This window comes from Argentina silus (assembly GCF_951799395.1).
Source record: "Argentina silus genome assembly, chromosome: Y".
Classification (NCBI taxonomy): Eukaryota; Metazoa; Chordata; class Actinopteri; order Argentiniformes; family Argentinidae; genus Argentina; species Argentina silus.
This window is the reverse complement of record NC_139654.1, coordinates 40,716,057-40,741,222: the sequence shown is the minus strand read 5'-3', so window position 1 is coordinate 40,741,222 and position 25,166 is coordinate 40,716,057. Positions and strand designations below refer to the sequence as shown.

Genomic DNA, 25,166 nt, shown 5'->3' with positions numbered 1-25,166 from the left:
CTTCAGTTTCATAAACCACGATTTGGAGGGGCTTCTGGTGCTGCAGCCAAACCAAACCTTGTGACTAGGAAGCCTGTTGAGGTATTACATGGATTTGTTCGTCTTAATATCTCTGTGTTATTAGTGTAACTCGTGTGTGACTAATGTGGCTTATGCCTACAATCACATAGATACATGCACAATCACAATATACTCTCCTGGTGTACTCTACCTTTCCTCTCCCTCACAGTCTCTGTCCAGCCCTGCTACTACCCCTGCTGGTACTGCCAATAGATTAGATTAGATTAGATTAGATTAGATTAGATTAGATTAGACTCAACTTTATTGTCATTGTGCAGAGTACAAGTACAGAGACAACGAAATGCAGTTAGCGTCTAACCAGAAGTGCAAAAAAGCAGAAAAGTGCAGTGTGAACAGTATATACAGGTAGTGCAGTATAATAGTGCAGTATAGTGTAAGTAGTGCAGTGTAAGCAGTATATGAATTAGCAGTAGCATTATAGCAGAATAAATAGGATGCAGTATGAACAGTGTAAGCAGCATATGAGCCGTATAGGCAATGCAGTCTAGGTATACGTATTAACAGTAACATTAGAGTAAATAGCAGAATAAATATGGAATGCCGTATGAACAGTATAAACAGGTATGTACAGTATGTACAGATATGTGCAGTGTATTAATAGTAGTATTAAAGAAAAATATAAGGATATGTGCATTATGAACAGTATAGACAGATTATGAACAGTATAGACAGATTATGAACAGTATAGACAGATATGTACAGAAGAGCAGTGGTATGGAGTAAGAGCAGTTTGTAATTGCAATTGTCCGGGGGGGGGGGGGGTGCAGGGGTTGGTAGGTTATCACCTAGGTGCAGAGTTCGAGTTCAGTAGGGTGACAGCCGCAGGGAAGAAGCTACCTCTGAACCTGCTGGTTCGGGTGCGAAGAGACCTGTAGCGCCTCCCGGAGGGGAGTGGGGTGAACAGTCTATGATTGGGGTGAGAAATGTCCTTGACGATGCTGCGTGCCTTACGCAAGCATCGTTTGCCCTGGACAGCCTCAATGGAGGGGAGTGAGGAACCGGTGATGCGTTGGGCAGTTTTCACCACCCTCTGCAGTGCTTTCCGGTCAGATGCAGAGCAGTTGCCATACCATACTGTGACACAGTTGGTGAGGATGCTCTCGATGGTGCAGCGGTAGAAGTTCACCAGGATCTGAGGAGACAGATGGACCTTCTTTAAGAGACGCTGGTGAGCCTTCTTGATCAGGGTAGAGGTGTTGAGGGTCCAGGAGAGATCCTCAGAGATGTGGACACCCAGAAACTTGAAGCTGGTGACTCGCTCCACCTCAGTCCCGTTGATGAGGATGGGGGTGTGTGTGCCAGCTTTTGACTTCCTGAAGTCCACAATGAGCTCTTTGGTCTTCCTGGTGTTGAGAGCCAGGTTGTTGTCGTTGCACCACACTGTTAGGTGCTGGACCTCCTCCCTGTAGGCAGGAGTGCTACGGCCTCCATGAGGACCCCTTCCCCTGTACCCAAGTCCCTGTCCAGCCCTGCTACGGCCTCCATGAGGACCCCTTCCCCTGTACCCAAGTCCTTGTCCAGCCCTGCTACGGCCGTCTATGAGGACCCCTTCCCCTGTTTAACAAGATTCAAAGTGTTTATTATCATATGCACAGTAGAAAACACGTTTCCCTGTACAATGAAATTCTTGCTTTTCTGTCCGCAGAATGCCAACCAATGTAAAATGTACAATACTAAAAAATATACAATATATACTAAACAAAATGTACAAGATAACAAAATTTAAGGCAGCATGTGATAATAAAAAAGCAACAATAATAATAATAAAACAGTGCAAATGTAAACAGTGCAATTATGCATGTGCAAACTGAAGTCGGGTTCAGTTATGAGGTAGTACAGTTATATGAGGTAGTCAATGATTATAATCTCCTATGCGTTGTTTAGGAGTCTGATGGCAGTGGGAAAGAAGGAATTCTTTAGTCTGGTGGTCCTGCATTTAACACTTCTGTACCTCCGGCCTGAGGGTAGAAGTGTGAACAGTCCGTGTTGGGGGTGGGTGGGGTCCTTGAGGATGGATGGCTCTCCTGTGGACTCTGCGGTGGTAGATGCTCTGCAGAGAGGGCAGTGGAGTCCTGGTGATTTTCTCAGCGGTCTTCACCACTCTCTGCAGGCGTCTGCGGTCCATAGCAGTAGTGCTGCTGTACCACACAGTGATACAGCTGGTTAGGATGCTCTCAACAATGCAGCTGTAGAAGTTGCTGAGGATCTTGGGCGACATGCCAAACTTCCTCAGCCTCCTCAGAAAGTACAGCCGCTGTTGGGCCTTCTTAACCAGCTGTGTGGTGTTAAGTGTCCAGGTGAGGTCCTCGCTGATGTGGACGCCCAGGTATTTGAAGCTGCTCACCCTCTCTACTTCGAGTTACCGGATGTACAGTGGCCGATGAGGTCCCCTCTTCTTCCTCATGTCCACTATCATCTCCTTGGTCTTGTCCGTATTGAGGGTGAGGTTGTTGTCCTCACACCATGCTACCAGACTGGCCACCTCCCTCCTGTAAGCCGATTCGTCCCCGCCAGTGATGCATCCTATCACTGCGGTGTCGTCCGCAAACTTTAGGATGATGTTGTCCTTGTGGGAGGCGACACAGTCAAGGGGTGAACAGGGTGTAGAGGATGGGGCTGAGGACGCATCCCTGTGGAGTGCCAACATTTGTAATAATGCTGGCTGAAGTCCTATTACCAATCTGACAGACTGGGGCCTGCCAGTCAAAAAGTCTAGGAGCCAGTCACAGAGGGTGGGGTGCAGGCCAAGTGTGGACATTTTGTGGATGAGTCTGTGGGGGATGACCGTATTAAAAGCGGAGCTGTAGTCTATAAAGAGCATCCTGATGTAGGAGTCTTTGTTTTCCAGGTGGGAGAGGGAATACTGGAGGACAGCAGCGATAGCGTCTGAGGTGGACCTGTTGGGCCGGTAGGCATACTGCAGGGGGTCTAGGGTGTCCGGTATGCTGCTCTTAATGTGTGCCAGTACCACTCTCTCAAAACACTTCATGATGATTGGAGTGAGTGCTACTGGCCTGTAATCATTCAGGCAGGCAGGTTTTTACCTGTGTTTGTGTGTCTATTTGTGTCTGTTTCTGTGTGTGTGTGTGTGTGTGTGTGTGTGTGTGTTAAATAACTCTGATATGATGATGCATGTAATTCACTGAGTTTGGCTTCTTTTTTTATTTTTGAAAGATGAGTCCGATGTGGGTGTTTTCCCTACTACTGGTCCTGCTGCCCCTTCTGGTCCTCTCCTTGGTCCTGCTGCCCCTCCTGGTCCTCTCCTTGGTCCTGCTGCCCCTCCTGGTCCTCTCTATTGTCCTGCTGCCCCTGCCTTTCTCGGTCAGGCGCCCGATTCATTCTGGCTGCCGGCAGAGATGAAGAAGACCATTCCACAGCAAGACCAGCGATGATTGCATCCACCCTGTGGGAGAACCAGAGGCTGCGGCCAAACTCGAAACTCTGGTACGAGCCACTCTAACCAGGCCCCAACACCAGAGCACTTTTTCACCCACAGGCTCCTGGCGTGGATGCCCTACCATCTATGGTAGGTCAGGGTGTGCTGTCCAGTGTGTAGGAGGCAGCTCACAGGTTTTTTGTGTTTATTTCAATCAAAAAAAATCTATTTTCAAATATAAATCTTTTATCTGAGTTTTATTCAATCAATTTGACACATTGCTAATAGCGAGTGATGCAGTCCATAAGAGAAAGAAACAGAGGTCTGATCATTTCAGATGCATAAACAAAGATACACACGCAACTTGAATAGAGCAACAGACCTGTAGGCCCATAGCACAGTCATTAAACATCATTAAAACAACAGCAAGTGTTCTTAAACTTCTGTTTGTTATGTCACAAGAAGCAAGATATTGGCTCTTGAATTTACACAAAACAACACTTTGGGAGACTTTGCCTGTTTTTATTTCTGGCGCTGGTGGGATTCAAACCGGTGACCTTCCAATCCACTCTTCCCCCCCAATCAAAAACGGAAAAGGCAATATTTTTTATTTTTCTTTAATCGTTTAGAATACATACTGATAAATAAACTAGTAAATAATGGAAAAGAAGCTTCAATTTCTCTCTCTCTCTTTCTCTTCCCTTAGCATCAAGCTGGGGAACAATAGTCTGTTTATGGGGGGGCATGAAGGGGGAAGAAGAAAAAGGAGAAAAAAGAAGAAAACGAAAGAGAAATTGAGGCTTCTTTTGCAACTTTCAGCACACAAATACATGTGTAACAACACACCTTAATTTGAGTAAGCAACATTGCTGGTATTTACTTTGTCCTGTTCAAACACATAGACTCAATTTTGTAAACTGCGCTGTGAGCAGGGTTCGAATCTGCGCGGGGAGACCCCATTGGATTTCTAGTCCAATGCCTTAACCTCTCAGCCATCACAGCTATACTGGCTTCTGCACTGCCTGGTCTGTAGTAAAGACAAAATCTTTTCAAGATCTAGACACGGACCAGAGTTTGCTTATTAAGGAAGCCTCATATAGAGACTTTTGAATATCAATTCACAGAAGCCATGTTACGAGGATGCAACTTACATTACACAAATACATGCGCAACAACACTTTGAGAAAGCAAAGGAATCCCATTGGATTTCGGGTCCTTATCCTTAACCACTCCGTCATCACAGCTGCCCTTAGCCTTTCATTGTTGTTTAAATGTTTCTACGTTACTTCTTCAAATTTGAAAGGGCCATGGGCTACACAGGAAAGGAGGTCCCAAAGACATTGGGAACCACAATTGCATTTTACACCACCACTTCAACCATCACGCAATTGCGTCTCAACAACTCATTTTTCCAAAGGTGGACCAACATGTCGTCCTTTAAGAGGGATGTCGTTGCCCTAGCGCTGTGAGGAGGGTTCGAACCTGCGCGGGGAATCCCCAATGGATTTCAAGTCCAACACCTTAACCACTCGGCCATCACAGCTTCCCTTTGCATGTCATTGTTCCTTACACTTTTGTACATTTTGAAACATGAAAATGACACAGCCTTGCAGGCAAAAGGTTTGAAAGGAAATGCCAAAGGCATTGGGAAATATGTTTGATTTTAAAGCAAACGCCTTAACCATCCTGCAATTGCAGCTCGATTTGTTTTATATCAGGTTTCCAAAAGTGGGCCGACATCTTGTACATAAATAGGGACACAGCTGTGTTTACGCTGAGAGCAGGTTTCACGTGTGAAAGGGCCATGGTCGCACAGGAAGCAATCCTAAAGGCATTGGGAACCACATTTGTTTTTCTTCTGGAAGGTATTTTTCTATTTCGATCACAGCTACCCATAGCATTTTATCGTTACTTACAGTAAGTTACTTCTTGACATGTGAAAGGGACTTACAGGAAGGGTTTGAAAGGAAATAACAAAGCATTTATGCATAAGGATTCATGAGTTTATTGACTATTAAAGTGATGTTACAGGAAAATTTGTATTATCTCAGTTTACAGTTCTAAACGTAGCGCTAATAAGCAGACACGGGTCCCTGTCACATGCCCTTAGTGTGGTGTGTATGCGTGTGGATTCCATGCAGCCCAATGCCATGGGCACACTATACAAAATGAAAGTGACACTTAACAGTAATGCTGCTTCTAAAGTTGACGCTGTTAAACTAGGGATTCCGTGGCTGAATGAGATAAAACAGTGATTCGATTCATAGATTATATTTGTACGAACTACGCATTGATTCATTGATTCAATTCAGACACAAAACAAGAGGTTTCAAAAATACAGAAATAGTCACGATATTCTCTTTTAATGATTCATTCGTAGATAATGACAATTAAAGTAGTTTGAAAATATGTGGCTGCGCTGTTACTAATGCTTTATAAATGCAACACATGCTTATAATGTGCAAACTGAATCATGAACCCATTATAACGGAAACCCCTTTGTGTGAAGTGTCACCAAAAGAAAAGAAAACAGAGACAGTAAATACATTTGAGCTACTCTATTACTCATTTATTTGCAAATATATATTCTAAGTATCTGTAGGATGAAAGTAAAGTGGCAAAGACACAAATCAGTGTAAGGTTTAGGTATGTTAACGGACCCAGGTGCGGTGCAGAGAAAGAGAGGCGGACAAGTAGTTAGCGGTACTAAACAAAAGGATCTTTACTTTGGATGAGTAGTCAAAACAGGACACAAAAATAGGGACTCAATGCTCGAAATCAAAGAGGAGATCACAGTCTCAAAACAGTACTTGTATACTCGTATGACTTACGCTCACAAAGCGACCAACAAAGGTGAAGACGAAGCGGGAGTGAAGGGAAGTGAGGGTACATGTTGCATGAGTGACAATTACACACAGGTGCTGGTGATAAGTATGTGATTGAGGTGGCACAGTGGACGGACGGAGGGAGGCAAGTAGGGGGACGCACTGGGAAGCACAACCCCCATCCGTAACAAATCAGTGAGGCTCCTGTGGTCCTGCAGATCGGGGGGGTGGGGGGGGGAGACATAACAAGAAGACGTGAGGTTATTTTTTAAACTTTAACTGGAATACTTATTGGATTTCACTGAAGAACTTCCCATTCTTTGGGGTGACCGATGAGGTCTGACCCTATGGAATTCCTAAGAGAGAAAGAAAGAGAGAGAGAGAGGGGAGGGGGAAGTGAAAAAATAATGGTCAGAATACAATTAGTTACAATCATTTAAACTACTTTTTCCTATTACTTAAAAGCCTGTGTGTGTGTGTCCAGGAGGACTCCATGAGGAGCTGGAGGTGGTGCTCCAGGAGGCTGGAAACTCCAATGACCAGAGACTGGTTTGAAGTACCAGGGAACCTCCAGAAGCATCATCAGCCCGCCCTGAGTTAAGGCTCTGAGTTACTGCTAATTCACAGTATCCATTTAAACTGAACTATAGATTGGATGCTAAATGCTAGAGAGAAGGAACAGTAACAACATCAGAACTTGTCTGTACTTTCAGCTGCACCAGCCATCTCTCAGCCTCTGATTCCATGTTGCTGACAAGCAGGCAGGCAGGAGTGCAGAAGAGAGTACAGACGCTCCACAAACCCACCAGGTTGCTAACAGGAAACACAAGAGAGAGAGCAGAGAGTCATATGGACTTGTCAACAAAGTCACAGTGAAAGAACTGTACTAACCACCACCAGGGGCCTCCCCACCATCACCCCAAACTGAACCAGCTCATAGATGATGTCTAACAAAAGACAAACACATTTAGAACAAAATAGCAATGATATTAAAAAGAAGGTATTAATACAGGTACAGGTATTCGATGCGAGACTATTGAATTGCCTCTACAGCTCATCCAGAATGCTGCCGCCAGTCTGGTGTTCAAACTCCCCAAATTCTCCCATGTCACTCCCCTCCTCCGCACCCTTCACTGGCTCCCGGTAGCAGCTCTCATCAGATTCAAGACCCACGACTGGCCGCCTGGCACCGCCGCCCCTTCGGTCATGGCTTTTCACTGTCCTGGCGACCCGCTGGTAGAATGAGCTTCCTACTGCTGTCATGACTGCAGAGTCACTACCAATCTTCCGCTGTAGATTGAAGACCTATCTCTTCAGGCTACATCTTAACGGTCCCTCCTACAAGTTTCTCTCCTGATAATAATAAAAATGTCCTTCTTCTAGCATTGTGACTGCCTATGGCCACTGGTCCGAGCATTGATTACTTTATCTTATGATGACTGATGGATAGATGATTCACTTACTTAGACAAATTTATTTGTTGTCAGTCACTTTGGATAAAGGCATCTGCTAAATGCCATAAATGTAATGTAAATGTCCTCATGGATCAGTCCTCTCTAAGGACAATAATGACATTGCACCACTGAATATGTGTTGCTAGAATACGAAATAACATAGCGCAAGGCCAAAATGTACATTCCTTGGCAAAATGCATGGAGCTGGCTAGCAAGCTTGCTAGTTCAAGCTAAAGGCTTAAAGCGGGCGAGCTGACTCTTAGAAACTGTCAACGGGTTACTTAGCCATCTAGCAGCTAACAATGCTACCATTGCTTCTTGCAAAATAGCCATTGCACAAACAATGTGTTCGATATGTGTCTACTGTAAAATGTAATTAAATGCCACATACCGTTTTCGAAGTCGCTGTCGCTTCCCTCTTCACGATCTCGAACCCTGCAAAAAAGAAGACAAGAACAACAACCTGTCATAGAGACGGCAGGCCGCAGTCCACGCAATCTCGCAGTCAAACCTGAAAAACACCGAGGCGTTTTTCAGTGCCTTTCGTTGCTTATGCTAAATCTCAACTGAAGTTTGTTGTTATCTGGAGCGGATTGAACATTCCATAGAATGTTGCTGATGTTCTACATTGAAAGGTTGCATAGCAACACACAGTTTTGAAAATAACGAGTAATAATCATACATGACACATATCATGAACACTTTTCAAAAATGCGTTACCATGTGACCTCTAGAAATAGAACACGAGCAACATTCTATGTTTGATCCAGCGCTACGCAGCAACACACCTCTGATGATGTTGACATTGACGAGACCCAGCTAGTCTTCTGAGCGCTAGCATTACTACGCCATTAGCATTAGCAACGAAAGGTACTGAGAAACGCCTCGGTGTTTTTCAGGTTTGCTGCGGGACTGAGTGGACTGCGGACTGCCATTTCTACGACAGGTTGTTGTTCCTGTTTCCTTTTTGAGAGGAGAGCGACCTCGAAGCAGGTATGTCACGTTCAATTACATTTTACAGTAGACACATAGTCAATAAATGCATCTGTGTAATGGCATGACTGTTAGTCCGTCAGTAGCTACGGTGGAGCATAGTTAGCTTTAGCTTGAACGAGCTCGCTTGCTCGTCACCTACGTGCATGTTCGACTTGTGCTGTGTTGTTTTAGCAACACATATCGAGTGGTTGTCTAACTATCGTTCAGATATTGTCTAACTATCTTTCAGATATGGTCCAACTATCGTCACATACCCTCTCCGAAGTTGCTGCCGTCGCTTCCCTCTGCACGATCGCGAACCCAACAAAAAATAAAACACGGACGTAAAAACGGCAGGCAGCAGTCCAGACCTGAAAAACACTGAGGCATTTTTCAGCCCGTTTTGCTCTAAAAATCAGCTGGTTTGTGTCGATGTAAACATCAACTGAAGTTGTTATCTGGAGCGGATTGAACATTCCATAGAATGTTGCTAATGTTCTATATCGAAAGGTTGCATAGCAACACATAGTTTTGAAAATAATTAATAATAATCATAGATGTATCATAAAGACTATTCAGAAATGCGTTACCATGTGACCTCTAGAAATAGAACATGAGCAGCATTCTATGGAATGGTTGATCCAGCGCTACACAGCAACACACTTCTGTTGATGTTTACATTGACGAGACCCCGCTGGTTTTCTGAGAGCTAGCATAACTAAGCCATGAGCATTAGCAACGAAAGGTACTGAAAAATGTCTCGGGTGTTTTTCACTATTGGATGCGGAATGCGTTGTTAGAAATTATATTTGATAAAAACAGTTTATTATTGCTATAATAAAAATACATTACTGCAGTGTGCTAAATTTACTAATGTGATGGTCTGTTGATAAATGGGATGAATCAAGCATTAGTCCCATAGTACGTTAGATTAATACATGGAGAGGTTAAGCCAGGTCATCAAGAAAGATGTCGCAACACACGCTTACACAAAGAGCAAAAGTGGAAAAGTACCAGGCTAGGGGGGACATACCAGAGTAGGTATCTTATCTCTAACAGGGTGCTGACTCCGCAGATGGGACGAATGGTGTGACCAGCCCGTGAACAACAAGGGATGCCAAGTGTAAACCACGGTTCCTCCCCAACCAAATAGCCAATCACAATCACTTTGTTTACTGTAAATGCTTTGTTTGACTGTTTGAATGCATCCATTTTTGGAGGGTTGGTTACAGATTAACAGCTTGCTGACTGTGATTTTCTTCTCCAAAAGTGGTCCTTGTCCAAGCCATTGCCCGGAGGAAGGGACTCAGCAGCCAGAGGAATGCGAGGAGGCAGGTTAATCTCCTGGTGCAGCAAGGACCCTGTGCGTATATTAGAAATATTTCTGTTACATATGATGGTAAACAGACACTAGGGAGATTCTCATTGTCTGACAACAAGAATGAGGGAGTCTAAACTGTGACCATCACTGACCTGTCTGAACAGGATGCTGGGCCATACTGGTGTGGAGTGAATGTTAAGAGAACCGAAGCGGGCTTCATCGCACTGATTAGTCAGGTGCAACTGCATGTTGAAGGTGAGTGTAAGCTGGTCTTCTTGTTCATCATTAATGCACTGATGTTGTGTAGCAGAGGCAGACCTATTCCTCAATAATGATGATGCATGCACTATGATAATGATCCATAGCCATAGAAAATGTCTACATCCTCATTATTATTACATTTATTACCAATAAATACTTCTAACAGGTATGAACATGATGAATCGAACTCAAAACAAGTGGTCGCATGACCAACTAACATAAGTTAACATTACATTATATCTGACTCCAAAATATATTTCATGGGTTAACAATGATAGACAATACTTTGCTCATCCCTGTGTGACAGATAATCCATCATATCGGATCCTAGATTCATTAAGAATACCCAAAATGCTATTTTACATGCCCTCAAGTTAAGATAAATTGTCTTGTGAGGAGTTTACGCTCATGCCAATAGCAGTAGCTAACTATCTCTACGTCTCGATGATGATGCATGTGAACATTCAACATTCAATGAGAGAACCTGGTCATGATTATGTTGTGCTGTATTAACATAAGCTTTATCTAGCGCACAACCTCACATTAATGCACATAGGAAGAATGAGAATAGAGTATCAACAAAATAACCAATTTAACAGTTTCAAAGCAACATATGACCCAAAACTCAAAGAACATCTTCCTGTCCTTCTCCTTAAGTATCATTCCCAACAAAGGACAAGGTGTGAGACACATTACAATTGCAAAGGAATTGACAAATGGCGAGGGTGCGATTTCTTCAGGATGTCCGCCAGGCACGCTCATTCAACTGTAAATAGATATACACATTTAAATCAAGGCTAGCGCCATCAAAATCCATCTGCAGAAAAATCAGTCTTGTGAACTAGATTCAAGTCACAGTGGCTGTGAAAAAAACGTCAACATATGAATTATTGTTTATCAGCTCCAGATCTAGTTATTCTGAGAAACCTAACTCTAATGATATCAGCACTTCCTTTTTGTGTTTTTTTTTACTGTGCTGTGTCTCTGTAGTGAGCTGTGAGATCTGAACATGCTCAGTGTTGACATAGCAGTCTACGATGTGGTGAGAATGAGTTGTGGATTTTGCTCGTTTATTTTTGACTGAAGTGAAAAAACATTATTCAACTATTATTTTGCACCTGCATGTTGAAGGTGAGTCTAATCTGGTCTTCTAGTCCATCATTAATAAATGTACTGTTGTGTAGCAGAGGTATTCTGCAGACTTAGTCCTCAATAATGTGAATGCACTATGATAATGATTGAAATGTAATATTTTGACCAATGAATTTCACAGATTGGAGCTAATTCAAATCAGACAATGTGACCGAAACACGTTGAGAGGATTGCCATGGTGTGGTGTGTTTATCCTTGTGTCCATGTGAAAAGGGGATTACCCCAGACTGACACACTTCACCATCAGAAATCTGAAAGTAGAGGATGCTGGGACAAACTGGTGTGGATCTGACCGAACCATGAAGCCTGCCGACGACACCAGGATTCACCTCTCTGTGGGTAAGTGCTTGAAAACACAATTCTGCTTCCTCCTACAGTTAGTCACATTCAATGATCTGTCACATCAACCCGGGCCGACTGCTTGGAAAGCAGCTATTTTCACCACGGGGTCTTTCTTGTCACCTTTTTTTCATGGGCTGGATTACTCAGTAAACAAGGGAGGGTGGGGGGGTGAGAAAAATTTTACAACAATGCACACACAGTGGAAGTAAACTCCCTGCTTTTTGCCGACTGGGCGGAAACGTCCCCCAACCTGAGGCTCCATTGCGGGGAAGGGGCATCCGTTAGTAGGTGGCTCGTTGGTCTAGGGGTATGATTCTCGTTTAGGGTGCGAGAGGTCCTGGGTTCAATCCCCGACGAGCCCTCTGATTTAGCCTTTCACCAGATCGGACGACTCCATCAAAGTGTCTTGGGTCGCCGCTTCAGCAGATGGGTCACCTTGCCAGCGTTGCGAATGAGATAGTCCTTTTTATGCAGAAAGTGCAGACACTTCCCACAACCTGAGGCTCCGTTGCGGTGTAGGGGCAAGGTGGTGTCAGACGGTTCGTTGGTCTAGTGGTATGATTCTCGCTTCGGGTGTGAGAGGTCCCGGGTTCAAATCCTGGATGAGCCCTTTGACGAAAACTTTCACAAGCTGGGTCCACCAAATCAAAGTCCTTTGGCTCAATGGTTCAACAGATGTTTCCCCAAGTAGCAGCAAAATTCCACTTTTAAAAAGCCTTTCTTCACGTCCTGGCTTTAAGTATCCGGTGGAATAGGCTACCAGGCCAATACGAGCGTAGGTCGAGGTGGCCGTGTGGTGAAGGCGATGGACTGCTAATCCATTGTGCTCTGCACGCGTGGGTTCGAATGCCATTCTCGTCGCACAGCCATGCTTCTTTGTCAGCTTGGACGACCGTGGGCGTGGAAACAGAGGAGGTGGAGAAACAATGTAAAGCGTGCCGCACATCCTTCGGAGACCACATTCAGACGGACGTCGTCCAACAGCTTCTTTGAGCACGGAGACAGCTTCAAACTAGGCGGGGTTCGAACCGACGCTTTCAACGAGACTGAAGTGTCATTCTTGCGTCTTTGGATACGCAGGCATGGGCCCCTCGGGAAAAGGACACCTAACTTGCGTTGTTGTGTGCCAAAGTGTGAATGTGTATTTCAGAGAATAGCTAAACAAGGAGAACCCATACTTTTCAACAAGATCTGCACAGAGCTCTTCATCACAGAGGGAGATGCAGAGGTCAAACCTGAACATTTGGTGAGGAAGATTAAGGCAGCATCCAAAAGACCATACTGTATAGTGAGGGGTTAGTATACTGTATAGAGTAATTTAAGGTACCTCTGGAGAAAAGAATAAAGGAAATATGTCACAGGACTATTATACCCTAATCAGAGTACAGTGCTGAAACAAGGCATCAAAATCAAACTCTGACATGTAGCCACTGTAGAGACCCTGCTGTGCTCCTCTGAGGGTTAAATGGATTGCTAAATTCTGCCCCAGGATCAGTTTCATTTGTTTCCCAGTTCAGTTAGGCTTGAGGCTCAGAGAACTGACGAGCTGATCCTTGATCTGTACGGTAGGTGGGGGAGATGTCTCCAAAGAGCAGCATGGGCTCATCTATGGCCTGATTCCAATCCACTCCCTTGCCCCTTCCACTGACTCCTACACCTTCAATGACTGAGTACAGTATGTGCACCTTAAAACCTGTATCCACAAAGTGTCTCAGAGTAAGAGTGCAGGTCCTACCTGATCCTAGATCAGCACAACCTCTGCTAATTAATGTATTGGTTCTAACCCTAACCCTAAATACACATTGACACATTCACAATGTTTTTTCACTTTTTTTGGACCACTCTTTTCTCATGAACCATGTTATATTTTGTTATGTTCATTTGTCTCATTACTTCATAGATAATGTATTCATTTGCGTGACGGTAAACCTGCACACTTTTAGCTCAGCAGGACATGGAATTAGAAGGGTTACAGTAAACGTGTATGTTTTTAGGTCAGCAGCACTTCAGTCAGAAACAGAGTCTTAGTTAACATTGTAGCAGTGTGACCATACTCGTGCCCTGCGTACATATTTAGACAGGGCAGCATTTAACCTCATATGAACAGTTTGATTTCAAATTCAAACTTTTAAAATATCGAGCCAAAAGAAGAAAGAATGCTTCAATGTCCCAATACAAACGCAGGTCAATGTATTCTCTGTAACAACGGCACATTTTCACACAAGTCCTACTCATACCTTGAATTTGAAATGACTTGTGCTCCCGTTAGAGATGGTGAGTTGAGATAATCAGATTAGATGGGAACTTGTGGCGGAAGAAGCGAAGTGGTATAAGAAGCACATCAATTTCTGAGAGTAGGAAGAGTTCCAGTAATACTCAACTGAAGACTCAACTAAATGAGCCCTAGAGTTGAATTAAAAACTCTCAAACATACATACACACACGGACAAACACGCATGCACGCCCGCACACATGGACACAAACAAACAAACACACACACACACACACACACACACACACACACACACACAGACAGACAGACACACACACCTGCATGCACACATGCACAAACACATAAATGCATGCATGCACAGAGTCTGTGCCACAGACACTCAAATTCACACACGCGCGCGCACATACACACGCACACACACGCACACACAAACACTGAATTATGGGAAAGTTTGGCAATGAGATTCGTCCTCATTGTCAAACTTAATAAATTCCGCACACTCAACTTTTGAACTCCTTTGCTAGTCATTCTATCATGTAATTATGATATTCGCTGAAAAAAAAAACTACCAATCAGTTGGTAGAGCATGGCCCTAACCCTAACCCTAAGACATATATACTGAAATGTATGCACTCACTGCAATGTAAGTGGCTTTGGATAAAAGCGTTAGCTAAATGGCATATGTTCTTCTTATTATATTGTTTGAGGCTGAAAGGTTTTCCTAACCCATTGTAAGCATGGTAAGACAATGGCCTCTGGAGTGTCACAGTCAGACGCCCTGTATGACACCCTGGTATCTGGAGTCTCCCTGCAGCTCAGCACCTCTCTCATCCACCCAGATCACACTGACTCTACTAAAGCACCCTCCACGTACAAAACCGGTGAACACTTGTGTGGTTCTGTCACTGGTGATACTTGTCAAGTATCGAAATAAAAATGACCCCGCCAAGCCACAGTTTGTAATAAAGTCGTAAGTTTACTCACTCTGATTGTTCCTCTGGTGGCTGTCTTCTTGGGTCTAAAGCTTGTGATATGTGCCTTCCAAAAAACCTAATAAATGCACTTTTCAACTACTCGGGTTATATACTACGGAAGCGATCAAAGGGAGTTAGCGAGCTAACTTTAGCTCCAACTCCAACAAAGCCCATATCCACAAAGTGTCTCAGAGTAAGAGTGCTGATCTAGGATCAGGTCCCCCACCTTTCCATGTAATCTTATTCAATCTGATCTAAAAGGCTAAACTGATCCTAGATCAGCTTTCCTACTTTAAGATGCTTTGTGAATATGAGCCCTGGTGAACACTGAAGACATAGGAGCTAGGTGAAGGGACCGAAATAGAACTGGCCCAATACATGACAATCACCTGGTTTGGGGCAGTTCATCCTTGTTGTGTAAACAGCTACAATGACAACCAGAAAGGTCATTGTCGCAAAGAACACGACTGATGGACAACCACTCACTACGTTTCACTACCTTTGGACTGCTTTGCTTGAAGTAGAGCTGCAAGAAACAAGTAGCTCTCCCCGTCAGGGAAATGAACCCCGGTTTCCCACATGACAGGCAGGGATACTGACCACTATACTAACGAGGAGGTGGTATGGGAGGCCTGGGTTCGATTACCAACATGGGCAGAGGAGGTGGTTTGGAAGTCCTGGGTTCAATTCCCAGCCTGTGCACAAACACTTTTTGCCTAAATCCTTTGCTCACCTGGTGTTTCAAGCCAAACTAGCTATGTTTTGTGAACTGGTTATTGACAGTTTTCATTTTACACAATTATCTCACTACAATAATGTTACGGCTACAGAGAGAAAGCGCCATGGTCGTGGAATGGTGAGAATAAATGTGTTTCCGCCCGGTTTCGAACCGGGGACCTTTCGCGTGTGAGGCGAACGTGATGACCACTACACTACGGAAACTACACACGCTTCGATGATCAACTTTTCTTTTGGTTCAAAGACATACAACCAAGTTTTAATTGATCAGTTGGGGAATTGAACCACGGTCTCGAGCTAAAGTTAAGTCTTAAACTCACTCAAAATTCCCCATTCATTCTCTCTCCTTGCTGACATCTAAGCATTGGTGGTTCAGTGGTAGAATTCTCGTCTGCCATGCGGGAGGCCGGGGTTCAATTCATGAAAAGGACAATTACATTAACACTTCATGAGGACCGTTGATAATTGTAAACCATACACTCACTGGCCACTTTATTAGGTACACCTTGCTAGTACTGGGTTGGACCCCCTTTTGCTTTCAGAACTGCCTTAATTCTTTGTGCCATAGATTCATCAAGGTGCTGGAAACATCCCTCCGTTGACATGATAGCATCACGCAGTTGCTGCAGATTTGTCGTCTGCACATCCATGACGCGATTCTCCCGTTCCACCACATCCCAAAGGTGCTCTATTGGATTGAGATCTGGTGACTATGGAGGCCATTGGAGTACAGTGAACTCATTGTCATGTTCATTGATTGGGCCTGCCAGATCTGCACGTTTCCAACTTAGAGGGTCAGTGTTGAATGCAGAATGTGCCTCTGCCCAAAAGGGAGGCCGTATCTTGGAGATGCAGGGGATTGAACCGTGGACCTCATACATGCAAAGCATGCGCTCTACCACTGAGCTACATCCCCAACGGGCAACTGCAGGGATTTTTGGAACACATAGCGACAGCATGGTAGAGGACGTTGTTGACCGTCATGGCTGTGCTGAGTCAGGACACTTGGAAGACTGTTTAGACAAGGACACCTCATCACAGATGCAGGGCAACAGTCTCTCCCTGGTGGTCTAGTGGTTAGGATTAGGCGCTCTCACCGCCGCGGCCTGGGTTCGATTCCCGGTCAGGGAACTAATTTTGTGGAGACACAACCCTCGTTCGCTGGAGTCCTTGAACGACACCTTGTTAAAACTCCAAAAAAAAAGAAAAAAAAAAAAGGCTCCTCCTTCGAGCCGGATTTGAACCAGCGACCTAAGGATTACTGCTATAGAACCTACAGTCCTCCGCTCTACCAACTGAGCTATCGAAGGGTGCCGACGGGACCGCCTGATCTGCACGTTTCCAAGTTAGAAGGTCTTTTTGTGCTACATATTTAGCTAACAACTACGTTTCACTACCTTTGGACTGCTTTGCTTGAATTAGAGCTGCAAGAAATAAGTAGCTCTCCCCATCGGGAAATGAACCCCGGTTTCCCACGTGACAGGCAGGGATACTGACCACTATACTAACGAGGAGGTGGTATGGGAGGCCTGGGTTCGATTACCAACATGGGCAGAGGAGGTGGTTTGGAAGGCCTGGGCTCGATTCCCAGCCTGTGCACAAACACTTTTTGCCTAAATCCTTTGCTCACCTGGTGTTTCAAGCCAAACTAGCTATGTTTTGTGAACTGGTTATTGACAGTTTTCATTTTACACAATTATCTCACTACAATAATGTTACGGCTACAGAGAGAAAGCGCCATGGTCGTGGAATGGTGAGAATAAATGTGTTTCCGCACGGTTTCGAACCGGGGACCTTTTGCGTGTGAGGCGAACTTGATGACCACTACACTACGGAAACTACACACGCTTCGATGATCAACTTTTCTTTTGGTTCAAAGACATACAACCAAGTTTTAATTGATCAGTTGGGGAATTGAACCACGGTCTCGCGCTAAAGTTAAGTCTTAAACTCACTCAAAATTCCCCATTCATTCTCTATCCTTGCTGACATCTAAGCATTGGTGGTTCAGTGGTAGAATTCTCGCCTGCCACGCGGGAGGCCCGGGTTCGATTCCCGGCCAATGCATGAACACTTCTTTACGGCCGTTGGAAACCACCGATATATGTAAATATCCATTCTTCAAGGCCAAATTCGGCTGACATGTAAGCATTGGTGGTTCAGTGATAGAATTCTCGCCTGCCATGCGGGAGGCCAGGGTTCAATTCATGAATTCATGAAAAGGACAATTACATTAACACTTCATGAGGACCTTTGATAATTGTAAACCACAGTTATACACTCACTGGCCACTTTATTAGGTACACCTTGCTAGTACTGGGTTGGACCCCCTTTTGCTTTCAGAACTGCCTTAATTCTTTGTGCCATAGATTCATCAAGGTGCTGGAAACATCCCTCCGTTGACATGATAGCATCACGCAGTTGCTGCAGATTTGTCGGCTGCACATCCATGACGCGATTCTCCCGTTCCACCACATCCCAAAGGTGCTCTATTGGATTGAGATCTGGTGACTGTGGAGGCCATTGGAGTACAGTGAACTCATTGAGAACAGTGAGACTCGGGTTCGATTCCACGACGGGGAGAATGGATTCTTATTTCTAGCATCTCATGACATGAAGAAGGATTTCGCTTACCTGGACACCCTCTCTTGCATTCCTTTCACTTCACAGCACAAAAACAACAAACGTGTGTTTGTCGTGTTGAATCTCCATGTTTTTTGGCAGTGTTTTTAAGAAACAGGCTGTTGCACCTAGATTTGAACTCGGATCACTGGATTTAAAGTCCAAAGTGCTAACCATTACACCATGGAACCTTACTCTCCATTAGACCAGTATGACACTTCAGTCTCGTTGAAAGCGTCTGTTCGAAACTCGCCTAGATTGAATATGTCTCCGTGCTCAAAGAAGTTGTTGGACGACGTCCGTCTAAACGTGGTCTCCGAAGGATGGAAGTGTCATTCTTGCGCCTTTGGATACGCAGGCATGGGCCCCTCGGCAAAAAGGACACCTCACTTGCATTGGCCGGGAATCGAACCCGGGTCAACTGCTTGGAAGGCAGCTATGCTCACCACTATACCACCAATGCGCTCATGAGACCAGGCATGGTGTCATGATATGACCATTCACGACCACCACATTCATATGCCCTACAGGACTCACCATTTCAACATTTTGCAGGGTCTTTGTTGTCATTTTTATTTCATGGGCTGGATTACTCAGTAAAAAAGGGAGGGGGGGGGGGGCGAGAAAAACGTTACAACAATGCAGTGGAAGTAAACTCCCTGCTTTTTGCCGACAGGGCGGACACATCCCCCAACCTGAGGCTCCATTGCGGGGGAGGGGCATCCATTAGTAGGTGGCTCGTTGGTCTAGGGGTATGATTCTCGCTTCGGGTGCGAGAGGTCCTGGGTTCAAATCCCGGATGAGCCCTCTGATTTAGCCTTTCACCAGCTCGAACGACTCAATCAAAGTGTCTTGGGTCGCCGATTCAGCAAATGGGTCACCTTGCCAGTGTTGCGTACGCGAATGAGATTGTCCTTCTTTTATGCAGACAGTGCGGACACTTCCCACAACCTGAGGCTCCGTTGCGGTGGAGGGGAAAGGTGTTGTCAGACGGTTCGTTGGTCTAGTGGTATGATTCTTGCTTTGGGTGTGAGAGGTCCCGGGTTCAAATCCCGCACGAAACCTTTCACAAGCTGGGTCCACCAAATGATAGTCCTTTGGCTCAATGGTTCAACAGATGTTTCCCCAGGTAGCAGCAAAATTCCACTGTTAAAAAGCCTTTCTTCACGTCCTGGCTTTAAGTATCCGGTGGAAAGGGCTACCAGCCAACACGAGCGTAGGACGAGGTGGCCAAGTGCTTAAGGCGATGGTGCAGTATATGAGCAGTATAGTATAAGTAGTGCAGTGTAAGCAGTGTATGAATTAGCAGTAGCATTATAAGCAGAATAAATAGGATACAGTATGAACAGCGTAAGCAGCATATGAGCTGTAAAGGCAATGCAGTCTAGCAGAAAATATATATTAACAGTAACATTCGAGTAAATAGGAGAATAAATATGGAATGCCGTATGAACAGTATAAACAGGTATGTACAGTATGTGCAGTGTATTAACAGTAGTATTAAGAAAAATATAAAGATATGTGCATTATGAACAGTATAGACAGATTATGAACAGTATAGACAGATATGTACAGAAGAGCAGTGGTATGGAGTAATAGCAGTTTGTACAAGTGTGGATACAGTATGTACAGTTTATAGGAATACTGTAAAAGTAGTGCAATTGTCCGGGGGGTGCAGGGGTTGGTAGGTTGTCACCTAGGTGCAGAGTTGGAGTTCAGTAGGGTGACAGCCGCAGGGAAGAAGCTACCTCTGAACCTGCTGGTTCGGGTGCGAAGTCATCAGTCCCCTGATTTAATACTTTGTAGAGCCACCTTTTGCTGCAATTACAGCCATCAATCTGTTTGGATATGTCTCTACTAGCTTTTCACACCTAGATATTTGCCCATTCTTCCTTACAGAATTGTTCGAGTTAAGTCAAATTCTGTGGTGAGCGGCGATGGACTGCTCTCTTCAAGTCCATCTACAGATTTTCTATCGGATTTAAGTCAGGGCTCTGACTTGGCCACTCAAAGACATTCACCTTTCTATCCTTAAGCCACTGCGTTGTTCTTTTGGCGGTATGTTCAGGATCGTTGTCGTGTTGGAAGGTGAATGACCTGCCCATCTTCAGCTGTGGACGCAGGTTGTATTTTTGTAGAATTTGGGTGTACTTGGCAGCATCCATTTTCCCTTAAATCCTGACCAATTGCCCAGTCCCCGCTGAAGAGAAACATCCCCACAACATAATGTTGCCACCACCATGCTTCACAGTAGGTATGGTGTGTTTTGGGTGGTGCGCTGTATTTGGTTTTCGCCAAACATAGCGCTTGGAGTTCAGTCCAAAAAGTTCAATCTTAGTCTCGTCTGACCATAAAACCTTTTTCCACATGGCAACAGAATCTTCCAGGTGTGTTTTTGCATAACACGAGTCTGAATGTGGCACTTTTTCAGAAAAGGCTTCTTTCTTGCTACCCTGCCATACAGGCCAGCTTTGTGTAAAGCTTGTGAGATTGTTGTCACATGCACAGACAGTCCAGTCCCAGCCATAAAGACTTGTAAGTCCTTCAAAGTTGCCTTTGGCCTCTTGGTAGCTTCTCTGATCAATGTCCTCCTGGCTCGGTCAACCAGTTTGGACGGACGGCCTAATATAGGCAAGGTGTTGGTGGTGCCATACGCCTTCCACTTCTTAATGATGCTCTGAACGGTACTCAGAGGGATAGCTAAAGCCTTCAAAATCTTTTTGTAGCCTTCACCTAACTTGTGCCTTCCTACAACTTTATCCTGGAGGCCTTTTGAAAGTACTTTTCCAACCATGGTGAATTCTTTGCAGAACCATGCACTTCTAGTAGTGGAATCCTCAAGAAACAGCTGGTTTTATTCTGAAGTAATCAAAACCACTACAATTGATGTCAAGTGGGGGGCAATTAGCCTGGTGTTTGATCTGGAAGTTGATTGGTTGCACCTGAGCAAGTTTATAATGGTATACTCTAAGGGGCTGATCACTTAACCAAACCAGGTATTTCACTAATTAATTTGTAATAATTGTCCAGAATTAAAAAAAAATGTATTTTCACTTTGATGATGAGGGTTATAATGTGTACAGGAGATGGTGTACAGCTCAAAAAAGTTAGATTTGATTTATTTTAATTTCTTATTTTTTGCAACCATTACAAGAAGTAAATAGAACATATATTGTGTACATGCCTATTTGTGCAGTCTCACCAAATACTAAGTGGTAACCCTAGATTTCCACAACATGTAATCATTTGTGAACCAAAATAAAGTGTTCAAATGTGTGTGTGTGTGTGTGTGTGTGTGTGTGTGTGCTGAATAAAGTATGTTGAATACAGCATCACATCATTTACTTATTATCCATATCCGTATTAGACGGTGTGTCGGATTAGAAGGTGTGTTCATCTCAGGTTGATGGAGACCTTTTGCCAAAATTCCTCAGTCCTTACCTGGCCTTTCAGTTAAGACTGTCAGCTTGTGTTTATAGAACTACGACACTGGCTTAGGGCTTAGGTTTCGAGAGCCAATGACAACCTATTTCCCTGAAACATGAGGTAATGTTCATTGTGTCTTATTGTTTTGCATGTGTGGTGGTATGGGTTATGATCCTCACCTGTTCACTATATAAGCACAGCTCTGACATAGAGAGAAGGAGTGAGAGGGGAAAGTCTCACAGGCCTAACTACTGACTCTGGATCTGTGTTTTAAGTCTTCCGAATAATCGCTCAAGGAAACGTGCAGAGGTGTGTGCATCATTATTATACATTTACCCGTCCTGGTTGTATATTGTAATATATATATAAGAATTAGGCCATGCAAACTTGATTCATTGTTTTTTGTTTTTTTTTACATTTTCAGAAAAGTGAGGTGAGTGAAAAAACAAACAAAAAAAGAAAACAGTATTTAAGTGTACAGATAAAAATCCTGCTTAGATGGATACATATTTCAGTGTGACTATTAAAAAAACATGAATGAATTTGGGATCTCTAAGTTAGATCTTAGCTTTAGTCATTGGCATCTTGGTTATGGAAAGGTAAGAAAGTTGTAATTACCTCATTATGCTATTTATAAGTCATATTCATCAAAATCCAAATATATATAATTTTAAATTACTGGAAAAATTACAGACTGTGGCTTTAATTAAAATGCTACTATTTAAATATTGGGCATGTTTGACCTGAATCCTATAAAGCATATTCAATTGTAGCCGAATGATGAAATACACTCACTGAACACTTAATTTGGAACACTATACTAATACTGGGTAGGGCTTCCCTTTGCTCTCAAAACAGCCTCAATTCTTCGTGGCATTGATTCCACAAGATGTTGGAAACATTCCTTTGAGATTCTGGTCCATGATGACATAATTGCATCACACAATTCCTGCAGATTTTTCAGGTGCACTTTCAAGCTGTGAATTTCTCGTTCTACCACATCCCAAAGATTCAGATCCGGTGACTGGGAAGGCCACTGAAGAACGCTGAACTCATTGTCATGTTCATCATGAAACCAGTTTGAGATTACTTTTGCTTTGTGACATGGTGCTTTATCATGCTAGAAGTATCTATTAGAAGATGGGTAAATTGTGGCCATGAAGGGCTGCACATGGTCAGCACAATACTCAAATAGGCTGTAGCATTCAAGCGACGATTGATTGGTATTAACAGGCCTAAAGTGTGGCAAGAAAACATTCCCCACACCATTACACCACCCCAACCTGAGAAGGTGTACAGGTGTTCCTAATAAAGTGTTCCGTGAGTGTAAATGTCACATTATGGTGTAGTGTTCTTCCAACAGAAAAAGAAAGGACCTCTCTCTTTTCAGTTTTGTATTAATTCATTGACCTGCCAAGCTGACAGATGAAGGAACAGGAACATAAGGTGTCTACTCCCTACACAGAGAAAGGGAGGTGTGTGAGAGAGAGAGAGAGAGAGAGAGAGAGAGAGAGAGAGAGAGAGAGAGAGAGAGAGAGTGTGTCCAAGAAGGGAACTATGTGAGTGTGTCTGTCTGTTCCCATATTTGGTCAGGCAGCTACATGTTGAACAGAAATAGCCTTATTCGGTAGGCTCTGCCTAGCATTAACAACTTCTCCTGACAATTGTGTCCAACTGACGGCTAGAGGAGGCTGTTTTCGCTCCCCTGCTACTTACTTATAGGACTGTGAGAGTATGAACGGAGTAACTTTCGTGAGGAAACACCTGCGCTGATTGCGCTCATCTTGATGAGTGTGCCATACGTTAATCCGAACTGCTGGGGATATTCGAGCAGACCAGACCGCACTTTTTCTGGACAGCTGAAGATGATGATATGATGTCCCCCCTTTGCAACTTGACACTTTAACGTTGTTGTCGTGACTAGCTGAAATGTGATCCAATCTCCCTCGATTAAAGCACACACAGCCAGAAAACATTTAGAAAAGTTACATTGCGCCGAATGACCGCCAAAAAGTATTTATTTTGATACGAGTGGATTGACACGCTATCCCCACCTACTTATAGGACTACTTATTCAGTCTTGACATGGCCTCAGTTTAGAAATGGAAGGACAATTTGAGAGAATAACGGGAGAACCTTTCCATGTCTAATGCCTTGTTTTTTATCCAAAGAAAAACTGATGACTGGCTTACAAAATTGTGTTCCGGGTCCACCACAACTTGGCCTAGCTGTAGATTGTGGTGGAAATCTTTCAGTGAGCAACAATAAACAATGTTTGGTCTCAGTTGAGAGTTTTAATGCATATGCAAAGTTTAAACAACGTTGGTTACAGCTGGATCAGCATTCCTTCACCAAAAGTGTGAATTCAGAGACTGATGCCGTGGCTGAGGAGAGGACCGTCCTTTACTCTAATGCTCGTACGTCATAGGTCTAGTGGTAAACATGTTTTGCACCTGCTTGCTGATAACATAGAAAAGAAGCTGGGAAAGAAGCGTAGGCGTTGTGAGCCACTATCACAATGCCTACGGTTAGGAGTGTTCCAAGGTCACATTCCGTCTATTGTAAGATCACAGAAGCAGTCAGTTTTGGTTCTTTCCTCAGTCACGTAATGGAAAATAACAAAGTACATTGGGTCATAACAAGGTCAATACATTTCATACAGGACTCAAGCAAAATAATACAAATTAATACAAAATACCAATAACGTTGTACACGTGTGTGCCAACATGGTCAAAGCATATGTGGTCGCCAAGTGTGTGGAGGGTGGCGAGAGAGAGAGAGAGAGAGAGAGAGAGAGAGAGAGAGAGAGAGAGAGAGAGAGAGAGAGAGAGAGAGAGAGAGAGAGAGAGAGATTAAGCCACAGACATTCACAACACACTCTGGGTGGAGTTCAGAAATGGAAATAGAAGGCTGGTGGAGATAGAAATCGGAGGACGGGGCTCATTGCAATGCATGGAACGGAATCAGGAATGGTATCAAACACGTGTCCATAAAAAGTGTGATTTGAATCTTGAAAGCTACTTATTATTTACTTATTATTATGCCATTAAGTTATCTCCCCTGGGTCTTGGTGAGTGTGATTAAAGCGTACATTCAATATGTTTCCCTCAAGCAACAACAAGACAGTGATCACAGAGGACCATACATCTCAAGGTGTGAGGACGGAGATTTGGATAATTAGACGAGATGGCTCATGATAGAGTTCGTTCGGCCTTACTCAGTCCCACTCTCGTCCCACTCATAAGGCGGGCAATCAGCTTGACCTTGTCTTCACAAGATCCTCCCATACCTCAAACCTCACTGTTACTTCTCTTCCGGTTTCGGACCATCATTTTGTATCCTTCTCCCTCCCTCTCAAATGCTCACCCTCCCAACCAGTCTCTACC

At 44.0% G+C, this 25,166-nt stretch overlaps 1 pseudogene across 1 annotated transcript in view; it reads left to right on the top strand.

The window, feature by feature from the left end:
- LOC310824122 (cytochrome P450 3A27-like) overlaps positions 1 to 24,961 on the top strand; it is a 91,796-nt pseudogene extending 66,835 nt beyond the window's left edge. Inside the window, exon 5 of the transcript in view lies at positions 24,893 to 24,961. The product of the transcript in view is annotated as a cytochrome P450 3A27-like (transcript). The remainder of the gene's footprint in view (positions 1 to 24,892) is intronic.
- Positions 24,962 to 25,166: the final 205 nt, after the last annotated feature.